General features: G+C 44.7%; 1 protein-coding gene across 1 annotated transcript in view; it reads left to right on the forward strand.

The window, feature by feature from the left end:
- The first annotated feature begins 11,282 nt into the window (after window positions 1-11,282).
- MRTFA (myocardin related transcription factor A) overlaps window positions 11,283-26,491 on the forward strand; it is a 96,452-nt gene continuing 81,243 nt past the window's right edge. The window contains exons 1-2 of the mRNA XM_090141984.1: window positions 11,283-11,416; window positions 19,848-19,911. The gene's annotated coding sequence lies outside the window, so the exon portion shown is untranslated. The remainder of the gene's footprint in view (window positions 11,417-19,847; window positions 19,912-26,491) is intronic.

Raw genomic sequence — 26,491 nt, forward strand, 5'->3', positions numbered from 1 at the left:
GCAGCACAGGGGTAACAAAACATGTACAACCTCAAACATAACATCTGCCTGGGAGAGAAGCAGCAGGGACAGGGTGGAGAGAACACAGGATCCTGAGGGTGCTCTTTAGGCCATGAGTGAGCTGATACTCAAGGAGAACCTGTCCCCTTCACAAACAAATGTTTTGGATCACTTCATCCTTGGCTTTGCGTGATGGTCCCTGGAGAAACCATAAATGGTTGGGACCACAGGGACTGAATTATGCTATGGCCTCTGGGACATGCTCCCACTCAAACAAGGCAAGGCCCAACTGCATCAGGGCTGTGGGAGAGGAGGAAGTTTTTCACACAGAGGGTGGTGACACACTGGAACAGGTTGCCCAAGGAGGCTGTGGATGCCCCATCCCTGGAGGCATTCAAAGCCAGGCTGGATGTGGCTTTGGGCAGCCTGGTCTGCTGGTTGGCGACCCTGCACATAGCAGGGGGGTTGGAACTAGATGATCATTGTGGTCCTTTCCAACCCATTCTATGATTCTGTGATTCTATGACAGGTTACAGTCAACCGACAGAAGGCCTACACCATCAGGAGCTGCCAGTATGGATATTAAATTAAATATGTTCCTTTGTTGCTCTTCTTTGTCTTGTCCATGAGAACTCCATCTTTCACTGATCCTTTCTGACATGTGCTCATGGGTCTCCTTGGAGCACACAGATCTTTAGGCAGTCTTGATGAAATCGCATTTAGTGGCAGCACCCATTGACAGAGCTCTAGCCTTGCTGCCAAGTCAGTTTATTGGCTTGGATGGAAAAAAATCCTTTATTTTTATTGAGATAGTGAGATATTGAGATAGTGAGATATTGAGATAGTGAGATATTGAGATATTGAGAAAAGTAACAGGCATTTTTAATCACCTAAGCTTGGGTGCCATCACCAGCAGCAACAGGAGAGGTGGAGCTCAGTGAGACCATAAGGCCTCTTCCTCCTATAACAAGCCATCCCATGTGAATGCTTATCACAATCCATACTATGTTATCTTTAACTTCTTGCTCTGCTACTTCTGACACAAAGCTGAAAGGAAAGCTAAATGTACATTACAGCTTTCTAAAGCTACACGTGGCTCCAGTGTCTCACTTGCTGACCCAGCAAGCCAAAAAGGGCTGGATCCCATTGCGAAAGGCAGGAGTAAAAAGGAAACCATATCCTTTCTTGTTAAGATTCTCCAACACATTAACACAGTGAGTGGGTACTGTAGGTTATAAGCTCCTGAGTAAAGGCTCAGGGCACTGTGCTCTTGGTTCCTGCATCTTGGCACATGGAGGTGATGTCCCCAAAGCTTTTGGCACCCTTGGACTACACACAGCTCTTGGAAGCATTCTTCCCAGGTAGGGGATGCTGTTATGCTCTTAGTGCTGCTTTGCCTGTTTAATATATTATTATAACAACCAGCTGTTGTTATATTAATAATTGTTATCATGTTGAGAGAGACTGGTGCTGGTGCATTCAGAGTGCCCACTATCTGTGCTCCAGCGGGCTGTGAGGAAGGATAGAGGGGCTAAACAAAAATCAGGAGGTGTGGGCAAAAAAACATGGTGGGAAAAATTTGGGGAGAGGAGGATCTGAAGAGAAGAAAGAATGAGGCTTGGGAGGAAGAGGAAGATATAGGACTTGGTGAAATGCAAAAGAGATGATTTAAGACTATCCCTAGGCACCTTGCCCATTCATGTCTCCACCCCTGCATTGGCTGAAGCAGCAGAGACTTCAACAACGTCCCCCTGTGGGCTGTGGCAAGGGCAGAGGACAAGCAGAGCACCCTCGTGCATGTGGGACCAGCAGGGAGCTGCTCCTGTAAGCAAAGCCCAGCTGCAGCGCCTAGCCTTGCTTCTGGCTATACATGTGGCTATCTCCAGCTGATCTTCTAACACAATGCACACATTTAAATACTATTTTAGGTCGTATCTAACGTTTTAGCATTTCTACCACTCAGACTGAATATGCTCAGTCACATCCTTTAAACCCCAGGAACACTCCAGTAAAGGGAGAGCACTCCAGGTTTGCTATTTTCTCAGTCTCAGCCCCTTTGTCTGAGGCTCTTACCCGCATCAAACAACCACTTCTCTCTGCACTTAAAGCTCACCAGGGAAAGCAGGAACAAGTGAAAAATAACATTGGTTCTGCAGTAAGAAGACAAATCACTGTTGTCAAATTTATTTGCCTCCATAAGTGGAAGAAGTACTTTTTATAGGCTTTTTATTTTAGTAACAGCAAATGATGATGTCTGCCCTTTACGTGCAATGCCCAACAGAAGGCTGTGCTGCTACATGCGTCATGTACTACACATGCCAGCTTTCTGTTCACTTCATATTTATTGCTTTTGGGGGGGGTTCAGCCTCTCCCTCTTGGGAATTATTCTGGTCAAGTAGTGACTATTGTTGGCTCTTTCCTTGTGGCTCCCTAGGCAGCCACCATCACCATCATTTTTTGGGTGGTTCCCATATTAAAAAAATCCTCAACAAGTGTGAAGCTCATAGAGAACTGGCAGTAGATGGTACTTCTCCTCTTTCAAAATAACTGCTTAGAGGAAAGGTTTTGTTTGGTTGCCTGGGCTTTATGCAATTACTTATTTTAGGCTACTTTATTTAGCTTACATTTTTGTTCCTTGTCTTGACCCAAAGTTTTCCTTTTCTCAGATTTGCTTGAGTACTCCTGGCTATCACACTAGCACCATCACAACCACTCCTCCTTCCTTGACATTTATACCAGGCAAAGTTTTGTGTATAATCACCACGTTCTTTTCTATGGTTGTCATTTGACTGAATTATACACTGGAGCAGTTCAGACGTATCAAAGCATGGATTTTGCAGGAAAAATTAAATACCTTTTGAAGTCTTTCTGGACTCGAGGCGCCTGCACTCAATACACAATACTCCCTGTAGAGCAAATGCTTCTGACCTTTGGCTTGTTTCCTGTCTCCTGGCAAAAGTGTGGTCAATCCTTTCTTCAGGAGGAGCCACACAAGGACGTGTCCACAGGAGGCAGGTGAGCAAGTCAGCAAGACAGAACTTCCCACAGCTTCAGGAGAAGACTGGAGAAAAGTGGCTAAATATCTGCCTATGAGCACAGCAGAGAGAACTGGGGGGCTGGGAAGTGCAGACCTCTATGGCCTGGGGAGCCAACATGAGGCTCTCCATTGTGCCAGACACCACTGCCCATCTGCTGACAGATCCCAAAGATAAACCACTATGGAAAGACTGAAGAAGAAGATGTCTAGGACATGGTGGCACCAGACGAAGTGGGATTTCTTCACTATAGCAGAAATGGCAGTAGAAATGCAGACAACAACCAGGAGATGGATGATGCCCATGTGAGGTGGGACATTACTAACTGAAGAGATGGTCTGAAAACTGTGCTGCTGTGAAAACAGAAACATAGTCACAAACATACATATTTAATACTTATTTTCGTAAATTTTGGATGTAGTCAAGGGCTGGAAAAGACATCTCAGTCAGTATACCCCTATCTGTGTCCATCACATGTCTTTCTGCCAATGCATGTGACCTGAAAGCTGTCTGAAATTCCAGCTCGTACCTTTACTAGAGCATTTCAGCAGAAGCAAGAACTCACAGAAATAAACATCCCTGCAGGCTGCTGTCCCAACTATGATAGAAAACAGCAGCAGCAGATCACACCCAGGAAAGTTCAAGAGAAGAATGGGATAATTTACTCACACAAGAAGCTACTTCTAGTCAAGGGCCTTCTGAGGTTGCTGCACACCCTGAAGCTAGTGGAATTCTATCCCTCAAATGTGAGAGAGATAATAAAAGCAAGAGCCTCTAATTAGCCTTTTTTTTTTTTTTTTCACTCTAATCCTATTTAAGACTTAAGCTAACCTCTGTTCTCAATGGTAGTCTGCAAAACTCTCACAAATAACATTACTCTGTCATAAATACATTTCCTGTACACACATAACATCATTCTGCAATAAATACATCTCCTGTTATCCATTTTACAGTTTGTCACATTTCAGGTTTGCTGAGTCTTTGTGCAGGATAGGAGTTAGCAAAAGCCAATAAAGTACCTTCACAGTCTATTATTACTTAATTTTCCCTGGATGCTCTTTTCTGGATTTGTTATTCCATATAGGAAAAACAGGCCTAAGCGAGTCTGCCTTCTCCAGACAGCATTACCACTTGATCTTTTTCTCCTTTTGTTGATTTCTTTTTCCCCTGACATAAGTCAGAATATTCTGATTTCCCTTCAGAGTTTTCCCCTCCGCTGCTTTTAATATATATTCTAAAATCTTTGTCATCACAACTGTAAATCCTGTTATTAGGACAGAAGGCCTAACAAAGCCTACCCAGAGTAGGGAAGGTTTTGGAGATATCAGTTTGTGGTAAGGAGATAAAGGCAAACTGAGGCAAGAGATGAGTGGTCAGGCTGGCAAATATTCAGTGTGCTCCTGCCATGCCACACAATTCCCCGTGTGTTGCTGTGGAGCATATCCATCTCAGCATTGTCAAGTTCCTCCTCTGGGGGTTATTTAATGCAGCTGGAGTGACAGGCAAGATCAAAATACTACAGGAACGCTTTCCCAGTGGCTGGTGCTTGCTTTCCCATGCTAATCCTTGCCTTTGTGGTCTCCTTGCTCTGAAGGCCCTGGGGTCGTGATGGAGTCCAGATTCTGCTGGGAGCTTTGGGATCACACATGGTCCTCCAGCACCTCTGCCTGTGTGGGTGCCCGTGGTGCCACTGCACAGCTCAAAACAACCTCAAATTTCTTGTTTGGAGAACACAACTCCTTCACACAGAATTGCCAGGGTTGGAAGGGACCTCAAGGATCATGAATCTCCAACCCCCTTGCCACATGCAGGGCCACCAACCTTCCCACCTAATGCTAGACCAGGCTGCCCAGGGCCCCATCCAACCTGGCCTTGAACACTTCCAGGGACGGGGCATCCACAACCTCTCTGGGCAGCCTGTTCCAGTACCTCACCACTCTCTCTGTAAAGAACTTCCCCCTGACATCCAACCTAAGTCTCCCCTCCCTCAACTTAAAACTGTTTCCCCTCGTCCTGCAGTTATCAACCCTTTCAAAGAGTTGATTCCCCTCCTGTTTGTAGGCTCCCTTTAGGTACTGAAAGGCTGCAGTGAGGTCACCCCACAGCCTTCTTTTCTCCAGGCTGAACAAGCCCAGCTCCTTCAGCCTGTCCTCATAGGGGAGGTGCTCCAGTCCCCCGATCATCTTTGCGGATGTCAGAAGTAGACTTCAAGATCTGAGTTTCATCTGGGAAAAAATGCATATGTGCTACACCAGAGTGGGCTTCAACACCTCTTCCTTCTTCATAGCAAGCTGCTGGAAGAGCAGGCTCTATCCAGAAGACTGCTCCAGCACCAGAACTCCCTCTCCAGCTCCCTCAGCTTCTTTCGACAAGCCCTTGATGCATTCACATGCCTCTGAGAAATGGATAGACTACTGCATTGACCATAAACTGTTACAGTGACAATTGCAAATGCAACTGTAGGAATAAAACCATAGTGATATAAACTAGACACAGACCTGTTCTCGAGTCAGCCATGTATTAATGTGTTTGAATCACGGGGATATTACCAACACATAATCTCAGTGTTGCACTTCTTTTGTGATCCAGTCTTAATAGCAGGACAACAAGCCTGGTCCCATACATTTTTTGAGAAAATCATTTTGAGAAAACCATCTCTTTTGTTTATCCATTACAAGTCTAGAAAAAGGGCACTCCATCTATAATTTTGCCTCAAGTCCAACAGAAGAAAACCTGTTGCCAGGTAAGTAAAACCAGTGTGGAAATATTTACTCTTGCCCATTACTAGGACACGGGTTGCTTTGTGCTGTTCTGGGAACAGATGTGAGATGTCCTCCTTGGCTCTTGAACTAAGCAAAGAACTTTGATTTGCTGCCAAGGAGGTTAGCTCTGACTTATTACTTCCAAAGGCTCCTTACCCTGTAATGCCCTTCCCCTTCTTTAGCTGATGTGTCTGTCTTCCTACATTGTTTTTTGATTAAATTGTTGTAATTTAGCTATCATTTTAGAGGTGAGAGAGACTGTAATGTTCCCTCTCTCTTCCCCTAAACCCTTGCTTTCTACTGCAAGCCATTGCATTGCATCTGTGGATCCCAAACATTTTACAGTGGAAGGCCAGAGCCATCAGAACTGGTCAAAGCTTTGCCCAAGTTTACGACACAGCAGTTCAGGGAATAATCCTCTAAAATGAGGATGCAAGAAACAGTCTCAAGTTGTGCCAGAGAACATTCCAATTCCCCCATTCCAATTCCCATTCCAAGGGGCTGTCCAGGGAAGTGATGGAGTCTCAGTCCCTCAGAGGTATTCAAGAGATGTGCAGACATGGGATCAAGGGATGAGCTAGTGATGGGACTTGGTAGGTCAGGTTGATGATCAGAATTTGAAGGTCCTTTCCATCTTAGATGATTCTGTGATAAACATGTTTTCTAAGTCCTCTTCCAATGATTTATCCATTCAATTTGCAGCAGAATAGACCAAGAGCACAAATTTTCATATAGCATGTGGTTAAGAAGGTAATATTTATAACATCTGAAGAACATTTTGCCTGAAGTTGGATTAGTGATTTCTTGAGTCATTGCCTACTGCCACTGCACTGTGGGAACACACTTGAGAGGCAGCGAAATGGAATTAGGGAGTGAGTCAGGAGGAATGGGCAGGAAATAGGATTTGGAGAGACATGCTATGAACTCTACTACTACAGTGTCCTGTGATTTGGGGAAGCTGCATTCACTGCAAGTGAGTCGTATAACTGCAGGATGAGAGGAAATGGTTTTAAGTTGAGGGAGGGGAGATTTAGGTTGGACGTCAGGGGGAAATTCTTTACAGAGAGAGTGGTGAGGTGCTGGAACAGGCTGCCCAGAGAGGCTGTGGATGCCCCGTCCCTGGAGGTGTTCAAGGCCAGGTTGGATGGGGCCCTGGGCAGCCTGGTCTAGCATTAGGTGGGAAGGTTGGTGGCCCTGCATGTGGCAGGGGGGTTGGAGATTCATGATCCTTGAGGTCCCTTCCAACCCTGGAGATTCTGTGTGATTCTGCGATTCTGTGTGCAGCTTGACATTGTGAGTTTGGCTCCATCTATGGGAAGCAATAAAGTATTGCAATAACCACAAAACAAATTGGTGTCCCGGTCCTTTCAGCCCAAAAGATTACAGCCGACCTTCAGCTGTAGGTAGAGATCTCTCCCTCTCTGCTTTTGAAGGCATGAGTTTGTGAATAGTATTGTTTACTATGGTAAAGACTTTTCTACCCATATGGAGCACAACTTGAAAGCCACAGCCTTAAGTGAATAATTCATGTATTGGTCAACAGAATACACTATAATTATTATATCTAAACTCTGATACCAGATCACATACTTTTCACATGCATTAACCACTTTTCCAATCATTTTTTTATTTGAAAATTCTTGTGCTTGGTGTTTGCCAAGAGAAAAAAGATCTTTTTCAAATATTTCAATTTGTTTCGCCCTCCTTTTTTTTCTATATGTTACTATTTCTCAGAGCATTTGACCACACTAGATCTTCTTTTCTTGAAAAGGAGAGATAGGAAGGAAGATCCCTTGCCCAGAAAATCTTACAATAACAGAATTACATTGGTGCTTACCAAACAAAAACGGCTGACCACTTCAAAACAGAAAATCTTTACTGAGGTAGAAAAAAAAATGCTGTCTCTAATGCTTTAGACACAGCCACTGAACTAGTTCTCTAAGAGGTTTATGTCCTCTCTCAGCTCCTTTCTCAAGATACATTTGTACCACAGGAATTACTGGACAGCAATCAGCAACTGATGCACAGGACGTGGAAAATAAGAACAAAATCATGCAAAGAATATGATGGTTAAAAGTGTGCAAGTGACTGGCCTCTCTGAAGGCAGGGAATCGTGTCAGACATTTCCTCCAGTTGCTTCTTATTCTTGCTTGTCAGGGCGTGATTAAACAAGACTGAGAACATACCATCCCCTCCTAGTTTTACAACACACAGTAGTGCAAACAACACACCAGGACTCTGCTCTCCATTAGGAGCCAAATCTTAAGCCTCTACAGCCCACACCTCCTCATCTGCACTCAAATCCATATCCCTGAACTCCAGGATCTGCTTCTGCACCCTCCTCTTCCTGCCCATCCCTTAAGGCACACCCTCCTCATCAACCTCTGCCCCTTCAGCCGAGGAGGGAAACATAGGATCTGTAGGCTCTGGCTTGAAGCCATGCACAGATCTGCTGGGCTTCAGTGCTGTAGTGACTGGCAATAAGCTGTCTGGCAGAACAGCTCATCCAGCCTTCATGAAGGCAATTATGGCCAGTTATTTCCCTGGGGCAGCGGTCAGGGCACCAAACCTGTCAAAAAGCATTTTGACAGTGCTCTCAGACATGGAGTTTTAATTTTGGGTGGTCCTATATGGAGCCAGGAGTTGGACTTGGTGATCCTTTGTGGGTCTCTTCCATCTCAGAATGTTTTATAATTCTAGAATCCCAAGGTCCAGCAGAAACTCCCTGCACATCTCGCTGGAGCTGATGGGGGAGAGACCCCACAGAGGTGGTTTCCCTTGCAGCTCACATTGGTGTCTGCAGGAACCCATGTGGTAGCCCATGCATTCACTCTGGAGCCCAGGGCTGGCAATCCTTCTGCTTGTCCAAGTGCCTTTGGGAGGGGTGTCTTCAGCGCTCTGGAAAGCCCCTACACATGCCCCACACACAAACATCTGCTGCTGTGGCTCATGCAAACCACTGGAAATTGGGAAATGCTAGACTAAGATGTGTATAGCTAGTCAGAAATCAAGTTAGCAGAACACTTATTTGCAGTTTTAAATATACATGTTGAACTGGAGCAGAGAGCTTTGCCCACCAGGCTCTTTCTCATTCATTTTGACCACCAAAGGCAAGAAAAACATTATTAGGCATGTTCTGAGTTGTTGGGTCATTACGGTTTCTGTAATAGCTTATGGTTTTAAGCACAGTCATCTTTAGGTGGCTAAAGGCCATTCAGCTGTTAAGGTTAAGCCTAATGTTGTGCCATTTTAAGAACTTTATCTTTAGAAACACTCTTAAGGATACCGCCCTGTGTTGTTCTCTTTTGGTAGGTTTTCCCTACTCCTCGTGCTTTTCTTTAAAGAGAAATGAAATCCAAATGCGAAAGTGAGTCATCACTGTGGACGTTAAGACATCAGGTTTGGAAAATCAAAGCATTTCTGTGCAAGACCCCAAAGCTCGGCCTCTTGTTGTAGGCACCTAAAAGTAACTCGATTTTGTAATTATGCAACTGAGTTCAGAATTGCACCTGGAATAAGTAGATTGAATTCTGCTGTGGTCTGTTATACCTCACCGGCGTTTTCTTTGATGAATGCAAATCTTCACTTGACATTAAATCAAATGGGAGATGGATTTAATATACTTCAGCCACTTCTCTGACAAACATCACGGACTTCTCTAAAACATATATTCATAGTATATGAATTTAGTTCATTCATTATAAGACATAAGGAAATGGAAATTTACTGAAAATAGCCATCAGGCCCTTAGAACTAAAACAAAATACAGTTTATATGTAATAGGTGCTCTTCAATTCTGATTATTGCTGCTGCAAACAGTAAGCTTTTATGGGCAAGCATATTTCTTTCTGGTTGGGTTTTTTTTTCCCTGAGGTCTGTAAACACCTTCAGAACTTCAGAACTTCAGACTCCATAGCAGCTGATACTGAAAGCAATCGTTTGCATGTCCAGCACATAAATCAGTAGAGATATTAGCAAAGCAATGAAGCCTCATCGTGGAAATGAAGGAAAAGATTTTCATCTCCTAAAAGTTCATTTGTTTGAAGGAGGATGTGGCCTGCTGGGCAGGACTGCAGCTGCCGAATTGGAAATAGTGGCCTAGCCATGAGCTCTGCCATCGACCTGTGGGTGTGCTTAGACACACCGTTCCTCCCTGTGCAAACAGATGCATGAGCAAGTTGCCTGAGGAAATGACTTCAGGAGCAAGCAGCACGCTGTCGTTGGTAAAACCCACAGTGCAAACCAGAAAGACATCCACACTTTCTCATCCGTGCCCTGCTTTCAGCCGTAGCGGTGTTAATGGTGCACCCATGACTTGGGTGTTGCCATAAAATGGCCCAGGGCTGTGCTGGGCTGTGTGTTGGTTGGTGGGCAGTTGTTGCTGGGTGTCTGTGGTGGGTGGCAAGTCATTGCATTGCATATATATATATACATATATATATATATTTCCATTCTCCTACCTTAGCAAATAGCTTTTATCCCAACCCACGAATTCTATTTGCTTCCAGCTCCCTCCCTCGTCCCAGCTGGGGGCAGTGAGCACACAGTGCTGGGCTGCTGCCGGCTCACAGCACAGCCAGCTGCCAGGAGCACTTCTCTCAGATCCCTCAAGTGCTATTCTTAGAAAAGGAAGGTAAATACTCCTGACTTGTCATTAAACCTAAAACTCCCAGAAATGCCATCAGCCACGGGCACACGTCATGCTTTCGCTGTTCCTCTTTCACTGAACCACCTCTGGAGGGATAACCCTGTCAGTGCAGAGAATTATGCTGCAGCTGAGATTTATGTGTGCACCATAGGCCCAGAGGTTCTCCCTCACGCTCCTGTGCCATCGGGCTCTGCGTTGCCGGCTTTGTATGTTAGATGTGGCACGAGCATTTTTTCCTAACTACTTCATGCACATTGCTTTGTGGTTGTCTCATGTCCTCCGGCTCTTTGGCTTCAGGACACAGACAGGCCGCTGCCTCCTCCCTCATACACCATTAATTATTTTGCAAATTCCTCACGGCCCCTTCCCTTCCTTTCAGAAGGTGATCCCAATGTTTTCAGCCACTAGAGGTCACAGGCTGGACACACAATGCCTGTGTGCCAGGTGTGGGGGCCTCGGGACCTGACCCTCATCCGCGGGAGCTCATTAAACATTAACTAGAAAACAAACAAATAAGTAAGCAAAAACCCCCCCGAAAAAGAAAAACCGACACTCCCACCCCATGTCAAAAATCAACGCTGTCCCTTTAAGGGCGAGCGCCCACCCCTCATCACCTCCACCTCCCCCGGTACGCCCCGCCCCCATGACATCATCCCGCCTCCCGATTGGCTGTCCGCCCCGTCAGGCAGGAGCCGCCAGCCCCGCCCCGCCCCCTCGCCCTGCCTCGGGCCCGTTAGCTTCCCCAGGTGCTCGCAGCTCATTGGTCGGCGGCGGTGGCGCTCACCGGCGCCTCTCCGCTCCGATTGGCTGAGCCGGCGGGGCAGGGAGGCGCGGGGCGGGCGCTTCCGCGGTTGCGAGGCGCCGGGCGGCGGTGGCGAGGCCGGGCTGCCCGCTTGGGGGAAGCGCCTTGTCGGCGGGCGGCGGCTCCGCCAGAGGCGGGCGGACTCGGGGCGAGATGGAGCCGTGAGCGGGTGAGTACGGAGCTGCGCTTCGGCCGGCGGCTGCCAGGCGACCCGGCAGCAAAGAAAGGGAGCGCGGTGGGGGGAGGGCTCGCGGGGCCTCACCTCAGGGCGGCCGTCGGCGGAGGAGGGCGCGGCGCTCGGCCCCCCTGCGCCCCCCGCCCCGTGGGCGCCGCTGCTTCGCGCCGACCCCTCCCCGCCCGCTGCCCCTCGGAGGGGCCGTCCCTCCCTTTTCTCCCCTCTTTTTCAGGGTTGGGAGCGGTGACAGCGGTGTGCCGGGCTCCTGCCCCTCCCGCCGCTCCGTGCCCGCGTTCCGCCGGGTTCGTTTTTCCCAGCGATGCTCGTCCGCCTCTTAGCTGCGCGCTCAGGGCGCTCCGAGGCGGAGGCATCCCTACCCCGCAGTGAAATCTTGTGTGAGAGGGGCGTGTCGCTTCAGGCGCACGGATGGAAGCTCGGGCCGTCCGCTTCCTAAGTGGAAATAACCCTCCCGAGGCCTCCCGCGTGCTGCGTCGGTGTTTCTTTATTCTGCATCACGCCGACTTGGTGCTAACGTGGTCCTGCGTGGTTCTGCCAATCGAGACGAGTGGGCTGAGTAAGGACTTTCAGGTTTGATGTTGCCGTACCACTTCCTTTTTGTGTCCTACGTGTCCGGGCAGCGTCAGGCCCTCTGCCATGGAACCGCATGGATACCTGCCCTCAGCTGTAAATGCATTCACAGCCTTCCCCTTGAAATCTGGGAACCTTGAGAAAATTCAGCCTGCAATTCTGCCTTTATTTTAAACTTGCCTTTGACATTCGGTGTGAGTTAGTCATGCTGTAGGTGGGTTTGTGTTTTTTTCCAGATTTGCACTGATTTTACTTTCACATTGGTTTTACTTTCTTCTACCCAGACAAGTCATGAATTCGCTATCCCTGGAGGTTCAAGGCCAGGTTGGATGGGTTTCTGGGCAACTGAGCTGATGGGTGGCAGCCATGCCTATGGCACAGGATGGGACTGCATGGGCTTTGAGGTCCCTTCCAACCCAACCATTCAGTGATAAATACAAAAACTTTCAATATTGACTTCAAAGTATACCTTACTGCCACCAGTAAAATGTTTTAATGACACTGTTAGAATCCATACCCCAGAACTGACAGATCTGTAATGCTTTTGAGTCTTACTGAGTACGTAGCTTGCTCTGAAAGTAGTGGCTCCTATTTATTTCCATGGAAACTATGACAGATCCAAGTAGCACAATAACACTGTTTGATAGAGCAAATTCTCTGCTACCAAATGCTATTTTTCAATATAGTTACCATCATTAGCAATGCGTTTTTGCCAGCGATGAGCAACAGCCTCCATGCTGCACACTAGTGGAGGTTGCTGCTGCTATTGCCATTGTTCAAACACACCACCCACCACCTCTCCACCTCTCTGTGGACACATCCACTGTTTGGTCACCTTCAGCATTCAGCAAGCATCAAAGAGTGTCAGTGTGTGCCATGTTTTCCACATGGGGGAATTAGTAACACACTTCACTTCATGTACACTTTCATATCAGATGCCATTTTGTCAGACTGCCCCTCTGCTGCCCTCTGTCACACAGCAACAAAACGTGACGGGATATTGGTGTGAAGGTTCAACCTCTACTGTCATACCATCAATGTCTGCCTCTGATGTCGTGGGCCAACATTATAAAACAGGAGGCGTTACTTTTGGAGCAGCTCTTGTATTTTCCAAAAACAACGGGATAATTTCTGAATAGCAGATGAGTGGGCACCCATTTGTTCCTGTTTGCTGCAGTGATGAAATGAGTGATTTGATAACTGTGATTAAATAGAATCTAAAAACAGATGTAAAAATAAGCGTATGATCTGAAGCTGACTGTGAGCTCCTTTTCTGTGCTTTAGGTTGGAGCTTTCTGCTTGAAGGAGAAAGACACTTGGGGCTTTTTACACGTGGGCAAATTTTCCAATTTTCCCTTCTTAATCTCCAGATGTTAACTCACCGAGTCCCTCCTCGCTTATAATTTAGATACCAAATGTGAATCACAGAATGGCCTGGGTTGAAAAGGACCACAATGATCATCTAGTTTCAACCCCCCTGCTGTGTGCAGGGTCGCCAACCACCAGAGCAGGCTGCCCAGAGCCACATCTAGCCTGGCCTTGAATGCCTCCAGGGATGGGGCATCCACAACCTCCTTGGGTAACCTGTTCCAGTCAATAGGAGAGACGAGTGAAATATTGCCAGTTGTGGCTTCTTGGCATTGCACTGTGTATCAAATGTGAGTGGCATTGTGTTGCCTGATTCCAGCAGCGGCAGAAGCAGCTGCTGCATCTATTTAGCTCAAACTAAAACATCCTCACTCTTAACATCGCACAGGGAAAGGGCCCCATGGAAATCCTTATGCAATGAGTGGACCATTAAATAAAGTGCAAAGAGACTGAGTACGGGAGACATTTTTACGTGGGGCTAAGAGAATGTGGCAGTCATCCAAAGCAGTTTTTCATAGACTGATGAATTTTCTTCCCCTTGATTACGGAAATAATAAGAAACTTGGGTTTGAGGAGAAGTGCTTCCTCGTGACTGTGTTTTATAGCTCCAACTTAGGCTGATATGCTAAAGCAGCAGCATTGTCACAGACCCTCTCACCTTTGAATCTCCAGGTGAGATATACATACAGGCAATCAAAATACCCCTTAATTTAATAATAATAGAGAAGCCCTGCTGGATTGCCTGGACTGTTGAGCCACAATGACATCACTGTGTGGTTTTGGTGGGGGCTGCTCTATTTGTAGGGGAGGATCAGAACAGAAGGGATTGGATGTTAGAGAAAAAGCAGATAAATTCTTAGCACGTGTTCATACGTTATCACAAGATGAATTGCTACACACGTTTGGAATGTGTGAGCTGTCTCTGTCTATGCTTTCTCCCCAAAAGCACGATTTGTAGCAATTCCCAGAGGTTTGTCCCTTTACTGTGTATGCCCAGCTGTCCTTCCTCTATTCTGGGTGACAGAACACGGCTGTGTCAGTGTCTGTTTACTGCTGGTAACTCAGTCGCATGATTAAGATCCCTTTTGAAGAGCACAGCTAATTTCCTCTGTGTAAAAAGAGGCAACAATTAGTACATCTTATTACGGTTATGCAATACTCTTCCTTTAAAGAATTATCAGCCGTGTCCCGAGGGTCAGTGTCTTTTCCTGTTGAAGAGGAAGCAGAAAAAGCAACTGTTCAGCAGCCTGAAACTGTCAAACACCTACTCTGGGGAAAGGCAAATCTAATTATTTCCTGCTGGACACATTGCTGAGCCGAGGCTGAAAACAGAGGATGTGGTTACACAGACGTCTCTCTTGGTGTTGGGGCTGGCTTAAGCTGCTCGTATTCCCATCTGCTTTTTTATTTATTTTTTTTTTCCCCACTGTTCTCTGTCTCCTCAGCAGAGATGTGTGGCTGGGGGCTGCCTGTTGTGCCGCATCTCAGGGCCTGTTTTCGACCTCTGTAGGTTTTGTTGCCCCCCCCAAGCTCCCAAAATCAGCGCTGGGGGATGGCAGAAGAATCACACAGCTGGAGCTGAGCGGAGGGCTGCAGGGATGGTGAGAAAGCACTGCAGCTAAAAGGAACGCTGTAAGAACCATAGCCTACAACTGTCCCTAGCAGCCTTCTTTTATGTCCGTGTGACAAATAGATGGAGTGGCTGGGCTGGTGGCAGTTTGCAGCCTCTCTTCTTTTGTCGGATGCTGTGGTGGTGCTTGGGGAGTTTGTGTGTGGTTGGTGTGTGTGTTTCACCTTCCCTCCTTTGAGTGCTTTATGGAGTACAAACACTGCGGAGCGGCTTCTTTGAGGGAAATGAATGGCACTGGGGTGAGGACAGTTTACATTACCAGGCTTAGGTATGTCGCTGAGGCCAGGCAATGTGCTGAGACTTTTAAACACGGGTCCTCCTCGTGGAGGGCATATGAGGCGTGCAGCGAACACAGCAACCCGGCATCCGCATGGCGCGGTGTTTGCAGACAGCAGGAAACAGTGCCAGGAGCAGCAGATCGCTTTCCTTTCATCTTGTTCTGTTCCTGATCTGAGGTGCTTATTTTCCACGCAGATAAATCTGAGAGTTTGTCAGTGAGCAAAGTGCTGCAGTTGTTGAAATTGGATTGTTTTCTGTTTCAGAAACTGAAGGAATTAATTAAGTTTCCGCAGTGTTCCTTTCTCCCTACCTCTCCCTTTTTCCTGCCTGTGTCCAATCTCGTTGTTCTTGTGTGAAGAAACACTTTGGATTTAGGCACACTTCCCTGTCAGAATGTAAAAATTAATACGTAATCACAAATCTTTGTAAATCTTGAAAGCTAAAGGCTGAGCTTTTTACTGGGGGGTTTCTTTTGCTCCCTGATCTCGTGCCATTTATCTGCTTTTGCTCTCCTGCCGCCAACCAGCATGTCAGCTACATCTACTTATCCTTCCTAATGAAGCTGTGCTCCCTCCTTCAGCTCGCTCTGCCTCTGCTGATCCAGAGGAGCTGGGCTTTCGTGGAGCACAGCAGAAGCAGCAGGCACTGGTGCTGCATGCACTGGCAGCTTGTTTGTAAACAGCTGACTGCGGGGGACCTGCCTCTGTGGAAGTTCCTAAACCACTGAAATAAGAGCTTTCCCCTGGATGTAGTCAGGAGCTGCTGCTGCTGCTGTCTCTGCTGTGGGTGCGTAGTAAAGTGCATACATCTATTTTCCCATTCTTCAGTGAGACAAATAAATGTGCTGACTACACATTGTTTTCAGAGCCCTCCATGTTAGGGGAATAAGGGACCGAAACAGCGGGTCTTGTTTCGTAAAGTTAAGTTTGTTTTGTGACAAGAGTCTGCTTCACTGATTGGGTCAGCCTCAAAGTAATGCTTCCTGTAACGTGTGGCAGTTGTGACTGGTTGCTGGCATGCTAGGGAGCAGTCTCTGAATGCTGCAGCTCTTTGAGTTCTGCTCTTTCCAGGGCTCAGTAGAGACACTGAAGATGTCTTCATTGCCTGGTGGATCAATACGGCTGACACCCTGCTTAGCCCTGCTCAAATGAGATCATCCTTTACATGCAGCCATATCCATGTTATGATGAACTCATTCTTTCTGCAGCTGTTTATAAGTAGGAAGGTACAGGTCTAAGCAAAGTTCAGACAGGATTCACTTTCTGTCGATGATTACAAGGAAACTTTCTCTCCTTCGAAAGGAAACTGTTACAGAAGCATCCGTGGGCTCTACTTGGATGATTTCTTACTTTCTTTCCTTATTTTCTCTCCCCTTCCCCCCCAGTTTTATAACAATATAAGAAGTTTGCCAGGAGTATGTGATTGCAGCCTCTAGATTTATTTCCGTCGCAGAGCGTACAATGGGCATAGTTTATGATGTTTTCAATCCTAGGTGAGAGGGCCAAGTTAATGTTAACCCAAATATAACCATCTCTCTAAATTCTCTCCCACTTGTCCAAGCAGACCTGCTTTACAGGATCAGATCACCGTGAATATGAATCTTTTGAAAGCCTCTGTCCGAGGGGTAACACAACTGCCCACCCACTGAAGGTGGGCTCTGAACCCTGCACTGCTGTGGTCGTGTCAAGCTTGTGAATCATGTCAGTGTGTTTCTGAGCTGCTCAAACCCCAAGACACCAATGAAGGCCATACGCCATTGTAATCACTGCAATAGCAGCCATTTGGCTTGAACATGTAAACACTGACGTATAAACATTTCCACTGGATGGAGAAGTTTATCAGCAAGAAGAGACTTCTGCATTTCTCGGAGATGACACTATTTTTTCTTCAGAAAATCTAGGACGGTAGAATTTTCCTGCCTTGACCTTGTAGTCAGAGGAAAAAGGAGGGCAGGAGGAGTGTTTTGATTGTTCTGTAAGCAAAGGGCTATAAAAGCAGTGTAGCTGTGGAATTTTGCCAAAAAATATTTCAGTTATCAGATGAATCTTTACTCACTGGTTGTAAAGTAGAAGGAACAGTTAAGAGCTCATTTTCATTGCAGTTGTGGGGCTGTTTTGGTCAATTTTTGTAAAGTTTGACTTGATAATTTGAAGGCAGAGCGCGTCTGTGTTATTCCATCTTCAAGTGGGATTAAAATTCCAGGGGAAGGGGTGACTGAATAAGGCTAACAATAAGGCTGTATTCTGTAGCATCTCTTATTTTGAATGGCACGCAGATTAGGAGAGAAGATTGGTGACTGTCCATGCCTGTGGCACACCAGTTTATCTCCTGTGTTGGGTTCAGCTGACAGCAGTAAATCGTATGTTGCAATGGTTTAACCACCTGCTTAGATTGAGCAGGAACTTCCTTGGCAAATAGGACTGAAAGTTTTAAGGTTGACCTTTTATTGTCTGGAGTGTGTGGGATAAAACTAGTTCTTAGCTGAGAAAGGAGGATGAATGCAGGCTGTCCCAGAGAATTACGTATAAGAGGGAGATCATCGGCCTCCTCATGTGTCCAGAGATCCTGGAAATGTTGGAAAGTAAGGAGAGGTAAATAAACTGTGGCAAGGAAGTGACTGAGAACGTGGATCTGAAGTGCTGGAAATGAGTTGGAGCAGCGTGATGGTTGTCCAGCTTTATCAGCACTGCTGCAGTCTTAAATTGGAAGAGATTATCCTGTGAGCCACGATTATGGGAAGTTAGGGACTGGTCAGCAGGAGTCTTAGAATGAAATGCATCCCTTCACTTCTCTGTGCTTTCAAATGGGAGAAGTGTTTTCAGGAGCACTCGGGTCCCCCATACAAACAAAAAAAAAATCAGTCACTGGTAATTTGTGGTTTAATAAAGCAAAAAACCAACCACAGTGTTGTATCACAAACCACCATTCAGTACCTCCATTTTGATGGTGTGTGCTCACTGCTGTCAGAAGGTGGCTCTGGGAACGTCCTTGCATTTCAGGAAATCTAAGATCCGCTCTGTTAAAAAGCACAGTTTAAATTTATAAGGTTTTACATTCTTTCACTATTGTCATATCTTACAGTTGTATCAATTTGGCAGCTTTATGTTATAAAACAAACAAACAAAAACTCTCGTTTTGGGTTCCCACAGTAGACTGAGCTTCCAATTACTTTGGAAGTAATTCTAAACATTAGTTGTTGGTGAGTACTGTCAGAGGTGGCAGAATGACCTGTTGATTCTGTGGCAGAGCTGTGATTAATGTAGTGCTGATGTGTTTTATTCAAAGAAAAACTGAACCTTTCTCAGTGAAAGGTATCATAAGTTCTGAAGCTGGACTGTCTTTCCTTTTTTAAAAAAATTTGTATCAGTATTGTAAATCCCTTCTCCTACAAATTGTTAATTAGATGAGAATTGGCCAAGTAGATGTGCAATTCATTACTGGTATCAGAGAGTTCTTGCAAATGTTGATACTCTGATTATCCAAGCATCTAGCTGTGGTTGTTCTTTCTTCACTCCAATCAGTGTAATTGGCTTTATCCCTTCACATATTAGTGTCATATAGCACAGCTCATTCTCTCTCTCTTTTTTTTCCTTTCTCTCCCCACTCCAGCTACATTAAAGCTTGTGCTAAGCCCCTTAGGTCTGAAGTTTGTATTTGGGGAGGTTGCTGGGTTTCTTGTTTCCTCCTATTGACAGGATATTATAGCATCCCAACTACACTTCTGTGTTCCCACGGAGTGAGTGGTGCTGTTGTCTGAGAAGCCCTGATGTCTGAAAAGCCCAGAGGTGAAAATGGAATGGATACTCAAGATTAAAACCTTCCTGTGATTTGTTTTGTGGTGTTTTTTTTTTTGTTAAATGTGGCTAAGGAAGCAGAAATGAAAGTACATCACACATCAACTTCTGACCCCTCTATATTGCTGTTTGAAAGAGGTTTTCCAGAGCCTCTGAAGTAATTATTTTCTAGCTAAGCGTGGCTGTCTTAAAAAATATTGCCAAAGAAAAATGGTTGTGCTACCTCAGTACACTTGTGAAGTTTTGAGATGGGATGATTCTCTTCTCCTCTTTATCCCGGACTCCCATGGCAGTCTTGACAAATCTACAGAATGTACTTTTGTTTCTTTCCTTTTTTTTTTTTTTTTAACCTTTCCCTGTTTTTATTTGGCTTGACTACATGGTGTAATAAACTAGTCATAACAGTCTCCAACTTCTACCATCCAGTGTTTGAGGAAATATTTCGGTACAAGGACAGGAAGATTGAGTGTATCATCTGCCGAGTATTCTGGCTTAGTAAATCTCAAACAATGCATTCTTCAGAACTGACATACCAATAGTACTGCAGTGCAAGTTCTGCTGTGGAAGTAGCATGGATGTGTGTATATCAGCGTGGCAGTCTCCGTTTTCAATCCAACTTTCTTGGAATATGCCAGCTTAATAAAAGGCAGTGGGAAAATAGGGACCCAGATATGACTTGCTCCTTACTCTTAAGGGGAAGAATGGGCTGTGTGTGTGTGTTTGTGTTTTGAAGATCCCTAATTATGTGTCCTGTTTTCCATTTCAGTGACTGGAGAGAGAGCTGCTGGCATGGAAGTGAGCTGGGTTTGCTCGTGGGAACTCTGAGTAAGGTATGTATTATGTTCCCTTTGTTGTCTTCAGTCTGCACCTTTTGTTCTGATGCGTTGAACTGAAATTTACTTGTGGTCACTGATAGTGAGGTTTAGTAGTGTGCTGAAGGTGGAGTATCTTGAATTTGTGCTAGTGCTAGGCACCATCATCTATCCAGTGAGGACTTTGTAATGTTGAGTATAAATGTCCTCTTGTGGCCCTTTCATTGTTGCCTAAAAATTAGTCCTGTTTGTTGCAGGTTAGCTTATACTGTATTGCAAACTTTTCTGCCCGTGTGTCTTTTTGTAATGGCTCTTACATATCTGGACTGATTTAATCAAGTCTGCAACGCCAGGCAATTGCACTATACTGTAAAATTGCAGTGTCTTCCAAGCTGTGACTGAGATTACCACGATACAGTAGTGTCCAAAGAAGAGAATGATATATTCAGACGTTATCTGTGGTCCCAGGCTGAGTCTTACAGCAAAGAACAGAAAATGTTATAATCTATTCTAGCACTGGAACATGTCTTGTTTTAGATGTCCTTTCTGTGCTGGCTCTTGGTATTGCTGCTTCAGAGATGTTGGTCTTTTTTTCTGTAGGGGAGGTTGAGTTTGTTATCCTTTGAGTTGACAAAGAACAACAGCAGCAGTAGCAATACTCCACACCAGCATCACCCTGACATGTTCTTTACCCACATCCATTAAATTTATGCGTCGGGAAGCAGCTCTTGAGTATTTAAGATTTCTTTTCAATAAACTACTTAGCTCAGACAAGGGAGCAGTATTGATGTGTGCTTCTGAGTGAATTACTGAAGAAAAATCTATTTTTCAGTAGTGGAGAAAGCTGGGATTGGAAAGTCAGCCCTCGCAGGGGAAAAAGGGTAATAAAAACACCTGGTAATTCAGTTGCAATTGCTGGACTTCCACTTAAATGAATGTCACACAAGGTAGCTGCATTAGGAGGTGCCAGTAAAATTCAAAGAAATTTGTATTCCTCACCCAGCCTGCATTGATGGGGAGGAGAAGTGAAGTCCTTTCAGTTTGGTCTAATTTTTGTAGACAGCCTGTGCTGTCATGACTAAAGAATGCAGCTGGGGTCAGAAAACTTCTTGCAGTCTGTTTCAGGCTTTGGTTTCACAGTAGGCCAAACGTAGGCTAACTGAAAGCTGCTGCTTGTCAGTGGGCCTGTTCCTCTGGTTTTGGTGGTTTTTGTTTTTTTAAAAAATTTTTGTATTGTATCTAATGAACCTGTGGTTCCAGGTTTCAGATAGTTAGTGTTGTAGAGGACAACCATTTTTTAAGGTGTAGCTTTAGCTTTCCATCAAGAACCGAGCTGTTCTGCTTTGTGGCTGTAGTCACTGGATTTGAAGCATAGCAAGTAAGAATTTACAGATGAAATGGGAAAATGTAATGCATACATGGACTTATGTATTCTCCATCGTAATGCATGATCACACTGAAGTAGGTACAATGTTAAAATATTCTCTTACTCACACAAATGACTTGCCAGAAAGCCTTTCCATAAATTCCTTAGGATAGTTCAAGTGCTGCAGTTTTGTCTGCTCCTTCATGCTAATAAGAATACTTGTACCATGAGATCGTTTGGGAGCTGAACGGGTTGAAATGAAACTACTTTTCCTTTATGGCTTTTTTTCTTTTACAATGTATTTTCCTTTTGGTTAGTCTAGATTAGTTCCCTGAGCTATTTCAACCTCCTTACCCAAGTCGCTCATCTGTTATGCCCTAGGTACTTGAAGATCTGTCCCAAAGTTAAAATCTTCAGTTTGAAAGCTTATTGTTTCTTGGGAAATCTTATTTCCAAACTCTTCTTGTCCACTTACTTTCTCTTTCAAATCCACCCTGAGTGCATATTCAACAGGAGCTGCTTCATTCTTCCTTGGCCCCTGAGTTTTCCTGCCATGAATTCCTGAGTCGAAGCTTGTATGTGGCACAGACCTTCAGCATTCTCTTTTCTAGTTTGCTTCAGCCTTCTTGCTGCCAGTGATTGCTGTTGCCACATGCCTTTCACTGCTGTCTGGGTCAAATCTTTAGCTTCATCTGCTTGTCCCTATGGAGGGACAGGAGGAATGCCTTGCTTCTTACATGTGGGAAAACTTAAAAAACGCACCGATGACAACTGCAGGAAAATCAACAGAAAGTGTTGAAAAACAGGCATAGGACAGTCCTTTTCTAAGCACTCCACAGTTCATCGTGCATCTCTTTGGCACCAGTGCTAGCCTGAACAGCTTGCTCCCCTTCAGTGCTCCCTCTGTTTTGCTGGCATAGCTTATTTTGTGGCCATGGTGAGCCACTCTGGGGAACAGAGCCTCCTGGAAAGAAGTGGTTTTTGCTAGCTTATTTTTCATCTGATCTAGTACATGTTGTCTCCATAAGATTTATGCTAGTTTCACAATGAGGAAGGTATGAGAGTGGGAATGTGTAGCAGACTGCTTAAGTTGGCACTGCTTCTGGATGTTTAAGTGTGCTCTTTGACATTACCGTTGAGTTGATCTTTCAGCAAGCTGCTGTTGCAAAGGCTGGTCAAACCTCCAGGCATCTGTGCACTCCTGCTTCTTCCTTTGCATCAGAGTTGGCTGTTTGTGCAGCCACAGGGCACGTAGCTAAATGATTCCTGTAGAAAATGGTTTCTCATCTTTTGCAGAGTTAGTCGTCCGCTGTTTCAGTTGACCAGAGTCGCTCTGTGGGTGTACGAAAAGATGGGCAGAAGAGAAGCAGCAGGAACCAAGAGCTCAGTAGGAGAAGGCTGGATTCCTTTTAGCTATCAAGTTGAGCTGTATCATGACCAACACCTAAAATATACCAGCGTAGCCACTGACGCAGGAGATCAGAACATCACGTCTTTTTTGCTCACTTGCATTCTTTGAACCTCAGTGAAAATTGTTTCTTCTTTAGTGGCTATCATCTTTACTCTCACAAATTGGGTGGTGAATTCGACACAGTGGTTTAAGGCTCAGTGTCCCATGGAAGCAGAAGGCTGTCTGCCTCATTCATTCTTTGGGCTTGAATAAGAACTCTTAAAATTGGTGGGGAGTTGATTTTTTTTGAGCAGAGATTGTTTATTATAAATACCATTGTGATTCTTAAAACTAGTTTTCATATTATCTTCAGCATAGCCAGAGTTCCTCTGAGTCTGAAAGCCACCAATTTCCTCCAAATGTATATTGAATCATGAAAAGTATTTCTTAAACATCTGGAATGCAAAACTGCATTTCTTGGCCAGTAATTTGTGGTTTTAAGAAATGAATAGTTGTTAACAATTTTTGAAAACCTCTTAAAGACTTCTATCACTGCTGGACTGAGTAGAATGAAAGCTAGTACCTTATGAAGAAAATATTTATGGCATGGAAAATATGGTTCTTGATGATGAGGTCTTTAAAATCATGTGGGAGGCTGTGTGCAGGGCCTGAGCAGTGCAGTGGCAGTTAGGATGCTGTTGCTTTGCATTAGACATGTTCTTTGGATCCTTTTCCTCTCAAGTCCTAACATCTCTATACAGATGTTCATGCTTTTTGCCTGATAAGATTCCTTGCTGTTTTCTTGCTAGCCTGTACGTGTCTTTTGACTCTCGTAGAGATAGATTTGCTGGAGGCAATAGTATAGAGGCTTCTGGTGGTGATTCATGGTGATTTAAAATTGGCCTCTCTCACTGTAGGGTTACTGGCCCTGCACAGATTCAGTGTTCTTTGGCTCCAGATAGGAAGTTGTACCCATCCATTTCTTATCAACATCTTTGTTCATGTGTTGCAAACTTTGGATTTTTAATGGAAGTGTTGTAGGATAGTAGCTTGTGATAATGCTAAAATGGACAGTTTACACCTTCAAATTATTGGTTCTAATCCAGAAGAAATGATTACTTCTTGTCTGTTGTTGCCCAATCCCCTCAGTTAGTGTGAAAATGAGGGAAGCTGCCTGACCCACTTAACTCCATGTGAATTGCCTTTGCATATGTGTTAAAATGCCATAATCTAAGATCCCTCTTTAGCACTCTGTAGTTTTGTTCATTAACTTAACGATATAGTCTTGGAGATCAGTCTGTTTGTGACTTTCTTTGGTATCTGAAGAGAAAGAGAATCACCTGACTGGTTTCACTCTGATCCTTGCAGCATCTCAAGCTAATGAGGTATTCTGGCTTACATCTGCTGCAGGCATCAGTTATCCTTTCTAGTTGTTATTCTTTTTATTTGTATAATACCTGGGAGTATAGTTGCCTTTGGACATGACACATCATTGACTTCCCTTCTTATTTGTTTCAAACAGCAGCCACTTAAAGCCATTTTGCCCTAAGATTGCCTCTTTTCCTGACCAGATGATCTCATGTGGTAAGATCATTTAGAAGAAGGGTGCTCTTAAATTTAAAGTGAAAACTATTTTCTCAAAATAACCCAGTTGCACACACAAGCTGTTGCTGTTAGCTGCTGGAGGTTGCTTAGCAATTCTTAAATTGGTAGGCAATTGCCATTACCCTGACAACTCAGCCCCCAAAATGCAAACGAGAGAGTTCTTTATGGAGGTGTCCTTGCTTGATTTGAGAACTGTGCTGTGCATTTTCCTTTTTTTTATTTTTCTTCTGTACCCTCCTGATTTTTATTGATTTGTTTTTTAAATTCCTTGGAGGTTTTACTTTGGTTGTTGAGGCTTTGTGTTAAGGAAGGCGGTGCTGTTTTTTGGTTTAAATACTCCGTGTCAAGATGTTAATTACACCATGAGCATGTGAGTGTTGCTGAAGTCAAGGAATCTAATGCATAAAGACTTAGTGTGTGTGTTCTTGTTCATCATGAGTGTTGGACAGGTGAACTACATAACACTTTAAGGTTACACTCCTACCAGAAATAGCCATCCTGATTTCTTTTTCATTTTTTTGTACCCCATTCTCTCTCATTCTTACCCAGTTGCGTGGCTGAGTGGTAAACCAGATCAGGAACTGGTGCAGATTACAACTACCAATTTGTATGTGTGTGGCCAGGTCAGGTTTAACCTGGATCAGTTCCTTGATCTGGTTCAGCCTGTGCTGGCCAGCGGGAGGTGAGGAATGAGCAGGCTGGACTGTCATAGGCAATATCAGTGCAGTGTCTAATCAGAGGATGTGGTCTTACGATAAAACTGAATTGATGTATGCAATCTCTTGCCAAAAGGGGTGGTCTTGGATGCATGCCTTTGGTTGCTTGCTTGTGCCATTGTTGATGCTTGTCTTGCCTTATGGTGGGCTGATTAATGGAGCTAAAATGGCAGGCAACATCCTAAGTCTCCATCCCACCACCCCCCAGTCGTCTTTCGACTTGGCTCCATGAGCTAACTCACTGCAAGTCAGACAGGTTTCAGTACTGCATGTATCTGTGTTGTTTCCCTTTTACCTCGTTGGCCCTGAGCTATCCGTTAGGGATTCTGCACGAGAGCAGCTCTGCAAGAAGTTTCAGTATGTAATTTTGTAATGTGGTGAACACAAAGTAGTGTACTTTATCACCAGGGAGTAAGATTTACCGTGTGTTTGGTGTGATAATGACATTGGGATGGCAAGAGGATCCACCTATAAAGAGCAATTTGATTTTTATAAAGATCTTTTGCCAAACATTCACATTGGATGTGGTTTTTAATCTTCTGCCTTGCTCACAAATGACTCTGCCGTGTTTGTCTGTCTGAAATTGAAGTCTGTTAGATGCCTTTGGAAGTCAGAAAGGGATGAAAATTATATATGTATTTCAAAGCAGCATCTAATGTTTCTTTAGAGTGGTTCCATCTTCCTAGGGCTCTACTCTTGTGTTGTTGAGGCAATGGTGTTGTGCTTTATAGCAATGTAATGTGAGCACTCCTGACTCCTGAGAGCTTGTTGTTGTCCCTGCCTTATGGTGATATGCTGTGTATGTAGTTGGCAGTGGGGAATGGATTCTTCTGAATAACCCAGGAAAAACTCATTATCATATTGAATTGATTCCCCATTTGGAAAAGAGGTAGCTCAAGGACAGAAAGGAGCAACTGGACAGTGGAGGACTTGAGTATTGCTTAAGCTGATGTTACGTGTGGGGAATCATAGCCCCATGTTCTAGAACCAGCTGGAAATGATAAAATAAAGCAAAATGCTTTATCTGGTTATCTGGCTAGCAACAGATCTGAATCCTTGAGAGTGCTCTCCCTGAAGCCCTCGTGGAGTAGAAGAATTGCTTGCTTTACAGGCTGTCCATCAGCTTCTGCGTGACTCATTTAAAGATCTTTATGGTATGGAACATTTCTCTATGGGAAAGATTCTAATCTGTTCGAAAATGACAGACAAAAAACATCTTAAAATTTTAATTGGGCTCTAAGTATTAGTGTGTGTAACCAATTGATCATTCTACAATGACACTTTAAGAGTGGTATGACTGTCTGGGAAGTCTAATAGCAGCCTTGCTGTTGGTTACAGAGAAGGATTCCATGCTTTTCACAGGAGATCTGTGACTTCAAACTAATGAGACATGGATGGCTATAAATCCTCAAAGCATCTTCCTAATCCCTGTATGCCCTCATCAGGCTTGTAATTGAGAACACCAGAATCAAACCCACCCAATTACAACATTTCCTATAGTTTGGTGGACAACAGGCATTT

This window comes from Phasianus colchicus, chromosome 1, assembly GCF_987193195.1.
Source record: "Phasianus colchicus chromosome 1, bPhaCol1.hap1.1, whole genome shotgun sequence".
Lineage (NCBI taxonomy): Eukaryota > Metazoa > Chordata > Aves > Galliformes > Phasianidae > Phasianus > Phasianus colchicus.